At 55.7% G+C, this 18,323-nt stretch overlaps 1 long non-coding RNA gene across 2 annotated transcripts; it reads right to left on the bottom strand.

Moving 5' to 3' along the window:
• Positions 1-380: 380 nt before the first annotated feature.
• Positions 381-17,441, bottom strand: LOC112550265. 2 transcript variants are annotated; one of them, XR_003094004.1, is made up of 3 exons: positions 17,329-17,441; positions 1,595-1,668; positions 381-564 (listed from the first exon to the last, which is right to left on the bottom strand). It is a non-coding gene; the product is annotated as an uncharacterized LOC112550265 (long non-coding RNA). The 2 variants fall into 2 exon arrangements; XR_003094003.1 differs by lacking the exon at positions 17,329-17,441 and adding an exon at positions 8,814-9,282.
• Between the last annotated feature and the right edge of the window lie 882 nt (positions 17,442-18,323).

Raw genomic sequence — 18,323 nt, 5'->3', positions numbered from 1 at the left:
AAAGAAACTGAATATCAGCTCAGTAGGCACCGGAGGCAGGGCCCAGAGGGGCTGCCCAGGGTCAGGAGTCCGGGCTGCCCCCTGTACACCCCAAATCCATATAACCCATTCCCCTCCCAGATCTGGGGATGGAACCCAGACATCCTGCCCATCCATAAATCAAGACCCCGCCTCGCCCTCCTCCTTTCCCCCCGACCCTCAACCTGCCAAGCACAGCCTGAGTCCCAGGTAATAGACACCAGGAGGCGGAACTTAGCCACTGTGAACATGATGCAACGCTAACTCTGTTCACAGGTGAGCTAAGCCCTGTGCCCTGGCTTCAGGAGCGTGCCAGGCCTCAGGATGGGTGCTGGGTCCCATCCTCTTCCTCTTCAGGCTTCCACAGTGGGTGGGTGGGAGGGTGCAGGGGTGTCTCCTTGGCGCTGGGGCTCGCAGCCGGTTGGAAATCCCTGGCAATGTGATTTTGGGCAGTGGGTAAAAAAATCGCATCACCAGGAACCCCAGCTGGCTGTGGCAGGGAGAGAGGGCTGTGGTGTGTGGGGCCACAAGGCCACATCCCGCAGGCTGAAACGACAAGAGAGGCAGTGGTCAGAACCAGTGGAGGGGACCTGGATGCAGGCCAGATGTGTGCTCCAGTGCTGACTCCTACCCCATGTGGAGATGTGACCACTTCTGGGGTGGGGCTGGGAGGAGAAGGTGTAGCAGCTGCTTATACAGGGAAGGGGCCTCTCTCCTGGCATGAGAGAGGCCCCTGGCATTGTTTCCAGTCGGGGGGCTGTGGAAATGTGGCAGCTTCACCCCTGGGTGACAGTCTGGGACAAGAAGTGAGGTAATGGCTCACGTGCCCCCTCCCTTCCCTGGCACCAGGCTGAGGCTAGCAAGAGGGGTGGAGGTTTTCAGTCACACCCATGTGCCTCCCCCCCCCCAGTCCCTGCTGCCCCCATGCACAGAACAATTGCAGGGAGCTGGGGTGTGAACCCTGGAAAGGGGGAAGGGTGCTGCCTACAACTCCCAGGTATGGTATGCATGCCCGGAGCAGCTGGGGGCACAGGGCAGACCTGGCAGCCTGCCTTTGCAGGTGCTACCTCAAGCCAGTCTGGAGGGCCCAATCCTGTCCCTGCCCCCCTCCCCCACTGCCATGGCACCCCACTGGAACCCGGCAGGGCACCAAGGGGAAGTGACTCTGCTTGCCGGTGACACTGCTTCCTAGAAGCTGGGCCCAGGGAACCGCAGCCCTCCCTGCCCCCGCCTCCGCCTTCACCCCCTCCAGCCCAGCCACCGCCAGCTGTGACTCACTTTCCCCGTCGAGGCCCTGCCAGAGCGGGAGTCCGGGGAGGAAGGAGGGGGATGAGGAAAGGGCTTTGGTGGCCATGCGCCCACAGTGGAAATGCAGCCACCTCTAGGGTGGGGCGCAAGAGCTGCACCAACACTGCAGGGATTACTTCTCCTGCTCTGCGGGTCCTGTTCCCCCACCCCAACTGATGGTCTGAGGGGACAAGGGGAGGAAGCAGGCAGCTCTCAGCAGTAATCAAGACAGGGCCCAGCTCAGCCCCATGAGTCTCAAGCCTGCAAGGACCACAGCGCAGGGACTTACTGGGGGAGTAGAGCCTGGGGCTAGGGGTGGGGGATCCACAGCAGCTCAGACAGAAGTAGGTCCCACAGATGCCTCTGTTGAAAAGAAGGGATAGGAAGGAGGTGAGTGATTGCCCAGGTGGTCAGACAGCTCCCACCTATCACCCCCCTCCCTCATCCCACTGGGTCCCAACTCCCAGGTGTGCTACCCATCCAGCAGGCATCCCAGCTCCCACATGGGAGCTCTGCTGTAGGACCCCCCAACTGAGCTGGGCATCCCCCCCTCAGGCCCCCCATTTCCTCACTGCTCCTCCCCCCCCATGACCTGGGTCTCCTGTTTCTGGCTTAAGGACCCCCCAAAATTGCCTCTCCCCATGGCTCTGAGCTGCAGTGAGCCAGAAACACTGATAGCAGGGAGGGGCCCTGGAGGCTCTGGCTTCCATTCACATCTATCAACTCTGTTGACACTGCTCTCCCAACCTCCAGGGACAGCCCGGGGCTCTGACTGCCCCCGCCTTGCACCCTTGGACCAGGTACTGCCCCCTGCTAAGACAATTCCTGCCCCACTTTCCCTCCACAATGCCCAGGGGTGAAGCCGGTGATCCCCAAACTGCACCCTGACAGGCATCTGAACTGATAGTCGTCATGCAGCTTCAGATATGCAAGTCACGCTAGGTGCTGTATAGACCCCAGCTGAGACCAGTGCCCCCATTATCCCAGTCACAGTGCAGACACAGCTTTTGGGGCAGAAGCCTGTCACTCCAGGCATGGCTAGAAGGGGAAACTGAGGCACAGGGAGGCAACAGGGCAGATCAATGTTCTCGGCAGGGCTGACAGGAACTGGATCTAGAGCTGCTAAGTTGCAGCACAGTCTCTAACCCAGCACATCTCGTCCTTCCCCACATCCTGTCCTGTGGGGAGGACATGGGACAGCGGAGAGGGGCCATGGGACTCAGCCCAGAGGAAGCAGCTGCTGTAACCCTGACAGCCTGGTTGGTCCACGTGCTCAGGGAGACAAACTTGGTGCTCTGATGCAGCTAGCTCTGGAGAGGACCCCAACTCAGATCTGCAGGAATCACTTGCTGCTGCATCTCAGAGAAAGGGTGTGGGGGGGAGCACATTGGCTGCACACTCCATGGAGCTGAAATGCAGCTGTCTGGGGTGGGCCATAGCTGCTGTTCCACAACAGGGAGGGGAGGGGGGTGAAATGCAGCTGCCATTGGGGTGCTACAAACACAGCCCGGGACCCCCAGCTCCCTCCTTCTGCAGCTGGGGTTTCTAGGAGCTCCCCTCTTCTCTGCCCCGGCTGGCGGGACATGATCTCATCCCTAACCCAGGTGCGGACATGTGACTCAGCCCAGGCGCCGCAGGAGACATGCACAGGCCATTCCAATTGCCTCGGCCTCCGCACGCTACTGCCAGGTGTTAAGACGTCCTACGGGGAAAACCTTGTAGCCAGGACACCTGTGTTCTCTGCTGTAGCTCCTCCCTAGACTCCCTCTTGCATGGGAACCTGGTGTCACATGTTTCCAGGACAGCTCAGTGGTGCTAAAGCCAAGGAAGACAATCCAGAGCAGCAGGAGGGGGGAGAAGGGGTTGGGGCAATATAGGCCTTATATGGCCCTTCAGACAGGACTGAGCCTGTGGGCACAAATCTGAGCCATGGAGCACCCGGATTGTCCTGTCCCCAGGTTGCAGAAGGGGAAGCAGAGGCATGGGATGGGGAGGAGGGACTTGATCAAAGCCATAAAACTCACTCAGTGCTGGGGCACCCAGCTCTTCCAGTGTGCCACACAGCCAACCACACACCAGCAATAAGACTAGCTGGCTCGAAACGGGCATCTCACGTACTGACCCCCTCCTCAGGCACTGGCTTCTCCTGGGGCTGGACACTGTGGAAGGAGCTCTGGAGCCCCCATTTCTAGTGGTAGGAGAGGACGGGGCTTCCTGGCTGTGCCCCAGAGCCCAAAAAAGCTCTCCCCAGTGGGACCCTGCACCCCAATCCCATCGGATGGCACAGAGTGAAGCCCCTAAAACCCCCAACAGGATTTAGTGCTGGCACCAGAGATGTGGGATCCTGGCCACTGTATGGGTGATTGCCTGGGGCTGAAGGGATGGTAAACGGAGGAAAAGAACCCAGGCATCCCAGCTCCCCCTTCGTCTGCTCCAACCTTATACAACACATCTAAGCTGAGCTGCGAGTAACAGCCCTGACTCTCAAGCCCCTGGCAAGCTGAGGAAGGGGACTGGGGTCTAGGGGAGTTACAGAAGAGCAGGGGGTGGGGCTGGGAGCCAGGATGCCTGGGTTCCACTCTTAGCTCGGGGAGGGCTAGTGTGTGACTCCAGACAGCTGGGCCAGGTCAGGCCACAGCCTGACTGCTACCATGAGCCCTGGGGTATCTATACTGACCCCTGGTAAATATAAAGGTCGGCCACCCTCAGGCAGCTCCCCAGACCTCAGAGCTGGCTCCAACCCTGCCCAGGCCTGTTACCTTGCCCAGGGGCACTCCTAGTGTTGCCCACTGCCCCCAGGACTCCCCTTCTGCTGCAAAGTGCTCCCAAAACTCCCAGGCTGGTGAGGCCTGTGCAACCAAATGGTCATGTCTAGATGCTGGAAGCCAGGATGCCTGGGTTGTGCCGCAGCTCTGGGTGGAGAGCGGATCTAGCAGGTCAGAGCTGGGGGCCAGTTTTTCTGGGTTCTCTGTAGGGGAGCAAATCTGTTCCTTGCTGCCCTGCTGTGGAGCTGACTTAGCTACAGCCTGGCACCCCAGTAGCACCAGCCATCACAGGCACTGAGACCCAGCATGTCCGTGGCAGCCCACAGGCATCAGGGGCATGAGGCACATCATGCATGCCAGCCAGCAGGAGGCACAAAGGTGGGACAGAGAGCATCTATGAATGCATGTGTGCATCAGGGTGACTGAGCACACGTGAGCATGTGTGATCCTGCCTAGGATCTGTTCTCTAGGGGCAGCTGTGCCTGGACAAGCCTTTCCTCCCTCCCAGTCCCCCCCCGGGCTGCCGTGACTTGCTCCCTTCCCCCCATGGGGAGGAGAGGGAAGCCCCAGTCCCACCCCAGATTATAAAATGGGATCAGGAGAGGGGAATCTGGGAAGATCCCAGCTACTGACATCCAAATCAGACCTCTTACCCCACTCAGGGTTCAGCCCAGGGCAGGGCCGAGGTTTTAGAGTGGTCCAAGAGCTGAAGCTTGCCAGTGAACCCAGAGCCAGACAACTGCCAGGGGTCAGACCAGAGGTACTGGGAGCACCCCACATCCCTGCCTCAGCCACCAACCCGAAGAAAGTCCCTCAGTGCTTCTGCTGCCCCCCACCATGCTGTCTGTCACCTCAGCAGCCTTCTGACAAGGCGGAAGGGGACCGGATGGACTTCTCACTTGCTCTACTGCAAGGTGGGGAGTCTCTTGCCATATGGGGCACTGCAAAGCAGGGCAGTTTTAGGGAAACACTGACAACTGCAGCACTGGGAAACACGGAGCCATGGCCTAAGAGGGGATCTTTGCAAGCCAGAGTCTCAGCAAGGGGCATCATCCAGTCCCAGCAAGGCTTTCTCCACAGTTCCCTGACTTTGCAATGAAAGCCTGACACAGTGGAAGAGCTGTGGTGCCAGTCTGGTTTTACTCATCAGATCCTGTTCCCACCTGGAAGCCGGCTGAGGGATCACCGCTGCCTGACAGGCACCACTCTGCCCTGCTTTCATTCCTGGCTTTGCTGAAGGAGCCCGGACCTCAGTCCCAAGGCTGCCTTTGCCCTCAAACCTCATGCCCGGGGGGGTGTGGGAGGGCCCTACCCTCATCCCCAGCAAACAAGGTGGCTGTACAGATCCCACCCACAACTAGAAAACAAAGGATTTTTTTAAGAGAAAGAGTTTTCCATTGGACTCATCTTGACAAAGCATGAAACAAAGTGATTCTGGGAATCACTCCCTCTTCCTCAATCCACAGCTTCATTTGATCCTGGTTTTCCAAAAAAAAAAAAATCAATTTCTTGCCACCAGCCCCCCTGGATCTCTCCCTTGCTGCAACCAAGAGGAAGGAAAAACCCTAAGATGTAGCACCCTGCTGAGCTGTTCTTGGCTTCTGGAAATGGAACATTTTGAGGACAAAAACAGCACTCAACACTTGCTTTCCTTGGACCTCTTCTGGAAGAGCCCTGCTGCTCTAGGTGATGTGCCTCATGGCTCCAATTATCAACCCAAACCCAGTGGGATTTTTCCACCACTTCCTTCCCACGGGAGGGTTTTTCTTCATCACTTCCTTTATGCAAAAGTGTTTCAGACTCCTTTTCTTCCCCAACAGTGAATGCAGGACTCCTGGGTTTTGCTACTGACTCACCGTGCATCCCCCGCCCCCTGCCCCATGCCTCAGTTTCTCTGTCTTCAATGGAAGCAGCGATGCTGACACATCATTGCCAAGTACTGTGGGGAGTCTCCCAGTAAAACGTGCCCAAGCCAAGAGCACTGTAAAGACGATGGGCATAGGCACGAACCGGCGCTAGCTCTGCCCATGGCAGGTGTGTATTGGAGGGGAAGATGCAGCTCTTACTGGGAAGTATGCCAGGCCTGCAGGGCTGGGCCCAACATCCCAGCCAGGTCCTGACTGGGGTCCAATCCTACTACCCCATGGGGTGGAGAAGGGCAGCTTGCCTGCTGGTCTGTCCTGGAAGAGACCAGAGCTGGGGAACTCAGCTGGACCTGACCATGAAGAGCACAGTTCTTGCATGCAAGGACCCCAAAACTCCTGGTGCCCCAAGAGCCCAGGTCTGTTTTTCCATCAGCAAGTCAAGTAAGTCTGTGTGGCTATAACAAAGAGAAACGGCCCAGGAGGGTGAGGGGCTGAGGATTTGGTCCTCCCCATGGCACAGGGCAGCCAGACGGAGCCTTGCTCTGTGGAATCAGGAAGGAATCCCTCCAGCTAGAGAATTTCAGCCACGTCAGGACTGTTACAGCCCTTCAGGCCACTGAGAATGTACAGCTGTTCTCTTCTCCTAGGCCCCAAGTGAGCAAAGCACTTGGACACACCCTGGACAGGGGTCTCTATGAGGAGGGGAGGCCGGCTCCATTGCTGTTCAGCTCCATAGTCATAGCCCAAAAACACGGACATAGCATTGCACAGATCTGTTCACAGCACATACATAGTCATGAATCTTCCAGGGGGAGGGCTGACTATGTATATGTATACATATACACACACACATACATACATATATATACACACATATATGTATACATATACATGCATAAGTATATGCATATGTATGTGTATATACATATACACACATATACATGTATACATGCATACACAAGCGTATACATGCATGCCTATATGTATAGGCATAGCCATATGTGTGTATATGCATATATGTATATGTAAATGTGTGTATACATATGAACATACATATGTATATGGGTACATACACAAAATATATGCAAACAAGATACATGCCCAAATACCCCCACACACATGCATGCATACACACACTTTCCAGACATGCGTGGGTGTGAATTAGAGCTGTACACATCATGGCTCTTTTTCAGTTCTCAGTAATTCCAAGAGGTGGAGGGGGGAAAATAACATTTTAGGTCCACCTGAAACTTTCTTTTTTTTTTAATCCAAGCCAATCAAAAAGTCAAAATAAATAACTGCTGGGGTCAAACACAACATTTTGTTTCCCTTCACTTCAAGCTTTGGCATCCGTTTTAAAATTAATTTTTAAATGATTTTCTCTCTTCTGGAAGGAAGTTGCAAAACAAAAAAAGCTGCAAAGAAGCATAATAATAATAATAATGCTTCATTTTGCAAATCTCAAACCACTCAGCCTGGTTTTCCCCCATCGCCATGAGCCCATCTGGGAAACTGCAGTGAATTCACAGAGAATTTTGGTATCGCCTGATCTTCATTTCTTTTAAAACAGGAAAAGTTTCGGCCAAAGAATTTTGCAGGCTCTCTAATAGGACTGGCCCATGGCGTTTGATATAAGCTGCTGATCTGGGGTGTGAGTGAGAGGGAGCCCAAGCCCAGATTGCTTGAGGGGAGCTGGGTTTCCAGAGGCCTGGCTTTCTGTACATTCCCCAAACAGGCCCTCTCAAAGAGGCATCTGCCTGGCGCCTGATACCTCAATCCCTGTGGAAATTCCTGCCTCACATGTGGGCATAAACTCCAGCTACTGTAACCAGGCAAGGTGTCGGGGAGCTTTTGAGCTTCTACTTCTCACCTTCCCTGCCGCTACTCTGTGCACCCCCAAGCCCTGTTGATGGGTGGATTTTGGCGGGGAACAGGACTTTGAAAAGCAACAAGTCAGCTGCTCTCAAGTGTAAAAAGAACTCGAAGCCGCTGGTGCCACACGTGGGGCTGCTCCAGGGCGTGTTGTCCGCTAGAGGCAGGCAGGCCTCTGCACCCAGGAGCCCGTCTTGTTAGCCCAGTTTTGCAGAGGGGAGAAAAACAAGAGATGCAGAAAAGTTCCACAGTGAGTCACAGGCAAACCCAGGACAAGAGCAGACAAGACCGCCAACAGTTAAGAGAAACCAGCCCCCTGTGCTCACCACAGTCTGATCCTCTACCCCTGACCCTGCCCTGGACTCAAGACCTCTACCCATTGCAGGAGCCCCAGGAAGAAGCATGCACCCCTACATACACCGGCTCAACAGTGCCGTTCTCGGCCCCTGCTAGGCTCCCCCCTCCCTGGTGACATCACTGTAGCCATAGCAATGTGCTTACTTCAAAGGGAAAAGGGTGGAAGGAGACCAAAAAACACGGATAAACAACGAACAAGTCAATGGCAAAACAAAGGGCCTGATGCTACCCAGGGGGGTGATAAAAGTTTAATTGCCGCATGTTTGGGAAAAACCTGCCTGAACTCACTCGAAACTTGGAGGGGAAGGAGCCAGCTTAGAGCAGGCCCCAGGACTCCTGGGTTCTTGTCCCAGTCATGGAAAGGAGCAGGGCTTGATAGGTCAAATGGGAGCCTTAGTCAGGATGGTGGGGTCTCGGCTGGGCTCTAGGATGGTGGTGGTTGCTAGAGGGTGGAGAAGTGGGGACAGGGTGGCAGGACACCCAGGTCTGTGCCCAGCTCTGGGGGTCAAATGGGGCCTTATGCTCAGAGAGGGGGCAAAGATGCTGGTGCTCCTGGGTCTAGGAAGAGAGCATAAATCAGGGAGTTACAGCCTGCGAAGGGGGAAGCCTTTAAACCTGGGGGATCCCTGATCTCTCTTTGGTTACTGACCAAATCTGCAGTGATGGGCATTGCAAACGCAGCATGTGTGTGCCGAAGAGGAAAGACTTCTGCTCCCAAACGATATGCTCCTTCAGCCTCCGCTCAAAGACTGCTGAAAACCAAAGGGCAGGTTTTAAGCTTGATCCAGAAATGTTTGTCCTGCCTTGACATTTCTTTTCCCCCAGAGTTTTATAAAACATTAATTGTATTCTTTATTTCACTGCTTCTTTTATCAGTTTTAAATCAGTTGTTAATCTAGGATCAGGATTCGTTTTACTAGGCCTGGCATTTGCTCTGTGTTGGAGCATCAATGTTTCCTTGCTCTTTTTATATATTTATTTTTCCTTTCTTATATATTTATTTCCTTTTCCATTACAGTTTTATTTAATTCTTTATATCAGTTTTTATCTTAAAATCATTGTTTTATTTAATATTTCATCTACTGACACGCTAGATTTTTTTTATTTCAGTTGTTCCATTTATTTTTATTTTACTGATTACTTTTCAATTTATTGATGTATTTTTCATATTTCTTGTTTTTTTAGTTTTGATTGTTTTGTTTCCACTTGTTTTATTTTTTGTTATTTATCTTTTTATTTAATTTATTATTGTTATTATTACTATTGTTGTTTTGTTACTGTTATTGGTATTTTTATTGTTATTGTTATAATTTCTCTCTGCTGTCAATGGTTTCTCTGTGGTTAGGTCTTAAACTCCAAGAAGTTATTTGGGAGCCGGGAACAGTGGAACTGAAAGTGGGGGGAGTGCAGGCAGGAGACTGAAAGCTGCCCCTGGGAATGCAGCTCTCAGGGCAAAACAGGGCAAACTTGCCCCCACGGACAGTGACATGATCTGTGCCAGAAAGCTTGACTGTGGAGCAGGGGAAGGGTCCAAGCCTTGGTGGGGGTGAGCTCTCCTGAGAGAAAGGTGCAAGAGGCAAAGGGAGGGTGAGACATGCTCTCCCTCTGCTTGTAACCACCCAGCCCTGCCCTGAGTGCTGCTCGCTTAAGCTGGAGGCACTGGCATTGCTCAGGATTGGGCCCACAGAGCAGGGGGGTACCAATCATCCCCACTGCTGCCTGGCAGACACAGGGGGCATGAATGGGAAGGGGGGTGAAGAAGGTGGCACAGCCCTGGCCCCCAGTATATGCACAACTGCAAATATCTGTTGTACTCCCAGATGTGGGATGAGGCGGCCAGCTGGATCTTCAGACTGGCCCCCCACAGTTTCCCCCCAGCCTCGAGGCAGAAATGCAACAGAGCGATGCCAGCTCCAGCAACCCCACCCCATGTCAGCTGGAGACTGGGCCCATGGAGGCCTGGGAAGCAAAGTCAGTCTAAGCCCCACTCCGGGCACCTGGCCCCTGGCGTCTTCACAGGGGTGAACAGAACTGGCTCCCTTGTCTGGGGTTGGGAGCTCCCTGCTCAGCCCAATGGCGGCACTGATGCCCTAGAAACGTCCTCAAAGGCCTATGCCGCCTATGCCCGCTGTGCTGGGACAAGGAATAGGCTGTGGGGTGAGGCAGGGAAGGGAAGCAAGGGACTGCCATGCCTTGGTTTCCCCTTATACCACTGACGCTGTGAGTCCATGGGGGCAGGGTGTGCTCTGTTCGTGCTGGGCCTGGCATGAGGGGCCTCTGATCTCCCTGCTTTGTTATGTGCTGCCACGCAGCAGCCTCACAGTGCCTGCATCCTCAAGGTCACCATGCCTTCGAAAAGCTGAGTCTAGGTCTCCCTAGCTGGCGTCCCCCACCCCCCTGCCAACGAGGCTACTGTGGAGAGAGAGGCCTTGATGCTCGTGGCACTGGTAGAGGCAACTGTGCCTTTGCTTTGGAGATCCCCAGCCCTTATTCAGGGTGCCCTGCAAACAGTTGCCTTCCCCTGTGTGTACAGAACAGGGCGTGGTATTATCTAGCTAGATAGAGCATGTACACAGACCAGGGGCTCTCAATCCCCTTTAGGCTCCAGGCACCCCTTATTAGACTCCAGGGCCCACTCTTTAAATCCAGGACTCCCTCGTTAGACTCCAGGCCCCCCTCAGAAATTGCCAGATCCTATTTTTGCTTGTTTTTCGACTTCAGAAAAATACTAGAGCAGCTCTTCTGTTGCAAAGAACTCGGCAAGACCCAACAGGGCAGAGAAATTTTAATGCTATGGCTTCCTATTTGAAACCTCTGGGCTTAGCTTGTGAATCAGATTTGGGCACCTGGTGTTATATGGCACCCCATGGCACCCTTGGAATGATCTCAAAGCACCCGCTCCAGTTGAGAATTGCTGACTTAGGCAGGTGGATGGAGGATGGGGAGCCACTGGAGGGAAGTGCCCATGTATACACACACAGTCTCACTTTACTGATGCCCACACAGTCTCACTTTACTGGTGCCATAATCTGACCCTTCCCTCCCTAGTTTTTAGGAAGATTCAAGACTAGTCTTGAACCTAGATGGTGAAAGATTTCCCACCCCTACACCCCTCCAACTCCACCCCTCCAACTCCACCCCTTGCTCACTCCCAAGGGCAGATGAAGGGGCCTGAGTTTGGGCTTCTATTTAACTGAAGTGGTCAACACTGCCAGCATTACCCAGCCCTGCCAGGGTCTGAGTAAGCTCCTTGGGGCAGGTATCAATGGTTTCCCCTGGGTCCAGCACCAAGGAGCCTCTGCCTGTGACTGGGGCTCATGGGTCCTAATTACAGGCCTGCAGATCTGCAAAGGGGGCACTCAGGGCCCCTGCTCCCATTGTCACCATCCCGTGGAGACCCACACCAGGTAGGGGGATTTGAAAGAGGATGCCTGGGTGACAGCCCCCAAACTGTCCTGGGAAGGGAAGACAGGGAGCCCTTAATGGACAGAGATGGAGGGAGGGAGATGTGCCCCAGCCCCCTGCCAGCCCTGCTACTCTCAGCCCAGGGCCCTGGCAGGTCCAAGCGACTCAGCCATCCCTGGCGTGCCCGGGGCTGCAGCTGCACAAGGGGGCTTTGTTCCAAGAGCAGGGTCATGGCATTTCGCTGTTGGCGTCAGCAGCAGCATGAGGCGGGGGCTGCAAGACAGGCTGCTGCCCAGCAGTGACGGCAAAGAAGGCCCTATGTGGGGTGTGGCAGTGTAGAGCAGGGCGGGGTTTGCAAGGCAGGAACCCTGGGGTTGGAGGCTTGGCCTTAGAAGAGGAGTGGGTTGCAGTGGTTAGAGCAGGGTGGGCTGGGGCTCTGCACTCCTTCCCCAGCTTGCGGGGAGAGTGGGTTCCATGGAAATCAGGACTCCTAGGTTCCCTGCCTCATTCTAGGCTGGCAGCTGAGTCCTCCCTGCTCTAACTGCTAGACCAACCTCCTACTTGCTCCCTGCTCTTGCCTCAGTTTCCCCTGTGTTCTGGGTGGTGGACTGCTAATGCCCTGAGCTCCTGGCATGGGAGGCAGATTATCCAGGCACCCCTGTGTTTGTTCTGATCCCTTTCAGCTTCTAATTGAAGTGATATTGATGCTCTGCAGGCAGCTGGGTCTGTCCCCAACAAAGCCATCAGGTAGTTCTGGTCTCAGGGCATCCTGAGAGCTGCATGTCCCAGATGTCAATGGCAAGACCCTGCTAACTACAGGTCAAGCCTGAGCAGAGCTTGGACCCAATGCCCACTCCTGTCTGAGAAGCCGGGCAAAGGAGACAGGAGAAGAAGTGGGGGGAACCTGGGGACACATGAACGTCAACATCCATTTTTCCAGAGCTGGAAGCCACATGTGGGGGCCAGGCAGTGGCGTCCCAGCCTTGGCCCTTCCAGCAAGTACCGACTCCATGGCTCAATGTGAACCCACCCGGGCATCGGGAGCTTTCCAAGCTGGATCTGAATGGGGAGCCCCATCTGCCCGCACATCACAAGGATGCATGGCCTCCTGCCCTAAGGGGCTGGCCTGTGCATTATTCACACCATGGCAGAGCACGTGTGTGGGTGGGTGGGTATTCCCATGCATATGCACACACACACATGTGTGTACACACATGCTCATGGCTTTATTGGCCTGTTTCCTCAGGTAACTCTTCCTCTCCTCCTTGGATCCCCGGAGCAGGTCAGTGAGGGTGCTGGACAGATGTCACTGAGCCGCAGCCACCCCGCAGCCTCTCCCTGCTGAGATTTCAGCTCTGAGAAGCAGGGAGAACCATCGGGTAACTCTCCCCCATCCCCAAAGTGGACATGAGTATGTGGCATGCGTGTGCATGGACACGAGTCCTGACAGCTTACAGCCCCACCCAGGCAGTGCTGCAGAGAAGGCACTATCAAGCTTGGGTGCTGGGGTCCTATTTGTGACTCTAGGAGGGAGTGTAGTTGTGGGGTCAGAGTGCAAGGGAAGGAGCATTGGAGTCAGGACTCCTGGGATCTCTTCCAACACTGATCTGGCTGGTTAAACTTAGGTGAGTAGTTAGGAGTCAGGATTCCTGGGTTCCAGTCTCAGCTCTGACAGAGATGGGGGGAGGGATCTCATACACAGAGCAGGGGAGGTTGCACCCATGGGAGCAGGGCCCCAGCAGTATCACCTCAGGACAACCTGGCCAGGGAATGAGCTCCCATACCTCTACATGGGTAGAGACCCCCTCTTTGCACAGGGCAGGCAAAGGTTTCCTGCCTCTCCCTGAATGGGGGATGACCCCCCACGGCCCAGCACTGAGGGATGGATTCTGCCTTTTGTCAGGCCAGTGAGTCTGGGGCAGGTCCCTGATCAAGGGGGTTGGCGACCAGGGCTGGGTCCCTCTCTGCTAGGAAATGTCTGCCCCCTATTTCCCCTGGGGCATGAAATCAGGGCAGCAAGAGTACCAGGGGTGAAATACAACAGGCCCGAGGCTGCCCAGAGCTGTCCCCCCTACCCGGCCTCATGATCCCCACACAAGCCAAGGCCGAGGGGATTCACCCAGGTGAGGACCACCCCAGGGTTGAGAGTAACTGAAGATCCCTGTGCACCAGGTACAGACAAAGCACTGGGCCCTGCTCCTGTGATGGTCGGGCTGCTCAAGCCAAGGGAGGCAGAATGGCAGCTACTCTCATCCTCAACGTCATGAGAACTGTGGGTAACAGTGCTCAGCACTGTTCAGTATCAGGGCTGTCCCTTGGAGACTAGAGAGCTAAACTGGGCTGATGGCTCCAATGTGCAGGGCAGGGCCCAGGTCCACAGGGGGAGAAGTGTCCAGCTCCAGCACTGAGCCCCCAGGGCACCAAGACATCTGGGTTCAACTGGGCAGGAAAGGGGCACTTGGCTGGGGCCCCTGACACCCTGCCACACTGAGGCACTCTCTTGCCAGGAAGGCCTTTGTGCTGACGCGGCCAGCAGCTGAGGGAGGAGGCGGCACATGGCAGGCACAGCATGTGGGGCAGTGTGAGGCCGGTGTGGAGGTTCCTGGGTTTGAAGTCTAAAGCGGGATGGCAGAAGGAGCCCCCACAGCCCAGAGTGGGGCAGTCCCTGGGGGAGCTCCGACCTGTGACACTCACATGGGCATGGGAGTATGCACATGTGCCCAGAGCCCCTCACCTCTCCAGGCATTACAAAGTGAATGGGTGGGTCCAGGAGAGATGCAGGCTCTGACCTGAAGGCCTTGCGGGTATCAGGTACCAGAGCTGGAGGGCAAAACTCCCAGTACCCTGCTACCTTGGCTTTTGCTGTGACTACTGGACCCAGCTGCCTTCCCCAAGAGCCATAGCCCTTGTGGTGGGGTGCCTATCTCCTTCCCAGGGCTCATCCAACCCTGCCAACCCATACTCAACCTTGGTCTTGCTTTGTCCTTGCCCTCTCACCCTCCATGGCCTACGATAGCACCCCCTCCCCCATGTCCCAGCTCAGGCGCCGGCCTCTTGCCTCACAATTTTCTAGCACAACTAAAAATTCAGCAAGAATTCAGGATTATTCAGGGGACGCAGCTTATGAGCTCTGCGTAGGAGCTCGGCTTTGCTTTTTAGGGGGCTGCAAAGGAATCATCTCCCTCCCTGCGTCCTTTAATCGAGCCCCAGGGCCACGGCCTCCTGCTCAGTACCAAGAGCGGAAGGGAGGGGTGATGGCGGTGACTGGGGGGCATGTCCCCACACCTGGCACTCCCGTATCTGGGCGTAACACACCAGTGAGAAGCAAACAAAGAACCCTAGTCTGATCAGTTCCTATTGCTCGGACCCCACCCAGCAACCAGCTTGGGGTGAGAGCAGGAGAGAGACACCATAGGCACCATGGCATAGATCCTGTGCCCTCTGAGGCTGAAGAAGCCTGGGGTTCGCCTTAAGAACTGACTAGCAGTTGTGAAGGGAAGCTGGCACCGTGCTGTGACCCCTCCATGCCTGCCCACCTCTGGGAATGCCCTCGTCCCCCTGGGATGTGGGGGTTGGTGGCACAATGGGCCTCCCTGTCACTGTCCATGGCTCTGGAAGCCATACAGGCAGGAAGGCCCAGGCTTGAAGCACTGAAACTGGGGCTGCACGTGCTTCCTAGGATATGGGTGGGGTGCAGCTGGCGTGTGGAACAGGGCAGGGGCACCCTGGCACCTTCCAGCTCTCTGCATGGGTGTCACAGCACAAAGCAGGCTGCAGTGTCACTGTCTGAGGCACGGCTGAGGTTTTGAGCACACTCTGTTCTCTACTGTAATTACCCTCCCGGCAAGGGAGTTTCCTTAGAACTGCACACGAGGGCTCCTGTGTACCAGGCTGGGCCTGGTCTGCCCTTTGCCCCACAAGCCAGGCCCTAGCCCCGCAGCCACTGTCATTTCCCATCCCTGGCATCCCTAGATTCCCACCTGGGTGCCAGACCCCCCCTCAAAAAGGCCCCTCTGCCCCTCTCCTGCCAGAGCCGTGTGATGGAGCACAGCTGAGGCTTTGGCAGGGGTACCTGGCATGGGATCCCAGCGCTCTGGTATGAGATATCCGCCATTCTCCAAGCCAGATCCTGCAAAGTGCCCAGCCCCAGGGGTTCCCCCTGAGGCTGATGCGGCCAGGCCCCTCACATGGGCAGAGGCTGAGCAGAACACAGGCATCCCAGCCTCATCCCACTGCGCCAGCCCAGACTCCATCTTGCCCACGCCCAGTCTTTCCCCTGACTGCATAAAAAGCCGCACCATCATCCAGCTACCAGGGCCCTGATCCTGCCAAGAACAAGGCCAATAGAAGATCTGGCTCCAATGACCAGCTCTGGTTAGCTCTCACTGGAGTAGCCAAAGACCTCCAGCAGGCCTAGCCAGGCAGAAGAGACCGGTCCCCACAGCCTCTTGCATTCCACTCATGCCCATGTGCCTTCTTCATTTGAGCTAACAGTGACCATCTGGATCATGGCCACAGCTTGGGCTTGCCAGGCACTGTCCCCACCAGCCCATTTACGAACAGCCCAAGCCAACAACCAAAGACATGGGAGCTGGGGAACCCAATGGAAGTAGCAGGGCGGGGCACAAGTCCCGCAAGCCGCCTGACGCCTTTGTGGAGGATCCGGCTGCACAGAGGGAGGAAAGGATGAATCATGCGTGACCAAGGCGGGCGCCAAGGCAAATACGTGGCTCACATACTACCCTTGGCAGCTGCCATGAGGGTCCGAGGCTGGGTACCAACCGGGCTCCCCCACCCATGCATGAGAAGCTGGCGAGCTCGTATCCCTTTCCAATTGTCCTTATATAACTTGGCGGCAGGCAGTTACACAACTACAAATGGGGACGGGGCTGATGCAAAAGGCGCTGGCTCCTGGCAAAACTTCTCCCTTCAGTTCCAGCTGCTGAGGTGGGGGTTAGTGGGGTCTGGGAAACATCCTCCCCAGCCCTTGGCCTGCTTTGATTTATCCTCCCCTGGGTGCCAGCAATGCCCCATGCCCCGCCCAGCCCTGCTGAGCCAAAAACCAGCCGCTGTCCTGTCACGCGCTTGCCAAATGCCGCAGCAGCATCTGAACCCACTGCCGGCGGGAAGGGATGGGCGCGTGCCAAACCTGTTGGCACAGACTGGAGCTTCCCAGCCAGGCAGGTCCCACCTCCGGCCTGATCCTGCTGGGTGCCCACTGCTCTGGGCTCTTGGCATGGGGAAGGTGGAGCACAGCTGCTGGGGACTTGTGCATGCTGGGCAAGGGGTGCTGTGCTTGGCATGGGTTTGGCTCATGGCCAGTGACACCAAGGAAGGGGGTTCAACACACACAGGCAGAACCAAGACGCTCCTAAACCAACCCACCAAATTCTTCCTACCAGATCTAGAAGAAGCCTGGCGTCACTGGGGATGTTCATATAGATGTGTGCAGAATATTTCATATTCACTCACTTCCTTCCCTCCAGAGCAAGGCAGATGGGGCCCCTGCAGCTCCCAGCAATAACAGCCTCAATCCAGCCAAACCCACAGACTCAGCCCAAGCTCCAGACCCGCCTCGCTTCCGCCGCTCCTGAAAATATTACGACTATCCCAAGAATTCACTTGGTGCAAGACAGGGAGCAAAATTCTCGACCAACTCGCTGCTGCAGAGAGGCAGGAACAGTCTTCACTTTGCGTCCGCACAGAGGAAATAAAAACCAGCCGCTCATGAACGAAAGAGACAGGGCAAAGTTACTCACCAGTTTGGTGCCAGCGCTGGGGTCCCAGTATAATCCCACTGTGCCAGATGGAGATGGACAGATGGGAACAACATCAGGAGTGATTCTGTCCTCCCTGGGGCCAGGCTGGGACTCACCCACCTAAAGTCACTGACTTTTACTCAAAGAAGGGAAATCCTTTTTAAAACCTTAGCCCCGCCTCACTGGGCAATTACGAAGGCAGACAGACGGATGGGACAGGGGGAAGGAGGAGCTTCCATGTAATGTGCTGTGCTGGAGAGCGGACACCCTTTCGAGGCTGCTGGGTGTAGGGAGCCAGTGCCATTCAAGGCCAGGCCTCCTCCAGCCAGGGAAGGAGAGGAGAGCAAGTTGGTGGGATCCCCCATCACATCACACAGGGATGTGGATATCACTGATCTTGGGGGGGATGTTTGGTCAGCCCACACCAGGCCAAGGCTTCACAGGCACAGAGAGGGCTGCAGGCCAGGCTGGCACTGGACTGAGATCTGACCCCCGCCCCCAGTGGGAATGGGTGGCTTTCGGGGCGTGTGAGAGGCAGCAGAGTTGGATCCTGCTAGGACAAGCTCGGGCAGGCTGGAGCACTGGCCTCACTGCTTGGGAGGCACCCTAGGCAGAGCTCAGCCCCCCCACCCCTGGGTGCTGGAGGCTGTTACCAAAAGCCCTGTGCCCAGCTGCATCCCCTGACATAGGGGCCTGGGCCCCAGGAGACATTCTAGTCCCAGTTCTGCACTACCCTGTGCCTCAGTTTCTCAGTCTCTAAAATGGAGATAATGGCTCCCATTTGCTGGGCAAAGAGCCATGAGGTCCTTGAGGGAGGAGCCAGGTCTCCTCCTTACTCAGAGTAGGGCAATTAAGCCCATGAGTAAGCATTTGAGGCTGAAGCCACTTTCCACCCAGGTCTGGGGAGGGTGGAGGGCCAATCAGGGTAGCTGAGCACAGTTACCTGAGCTCAGGGTAGCTGAGCTCTCCTCCACCACAGACTTTTAGCCCTGCGC

Source organism: Alligator sinensis, unplaced genomic scaffold (assembly GCF_000455745.1).
Source record: "Alligator sinensis unplaced genomic scaffold, ASM45574v1 scaffold707_1, whole genome shotgun sequence".
NCBI classification, from domain to species: Eukaryota; Metazoa; Chordata; order Crocodylia; family Alligatoridae; genus Alligator; species Alligator sinensis.
Note: the sequence above shows the minus strand (reverse complement) of the source record. Positions and strands in the feature narration are given on the sequence as shown.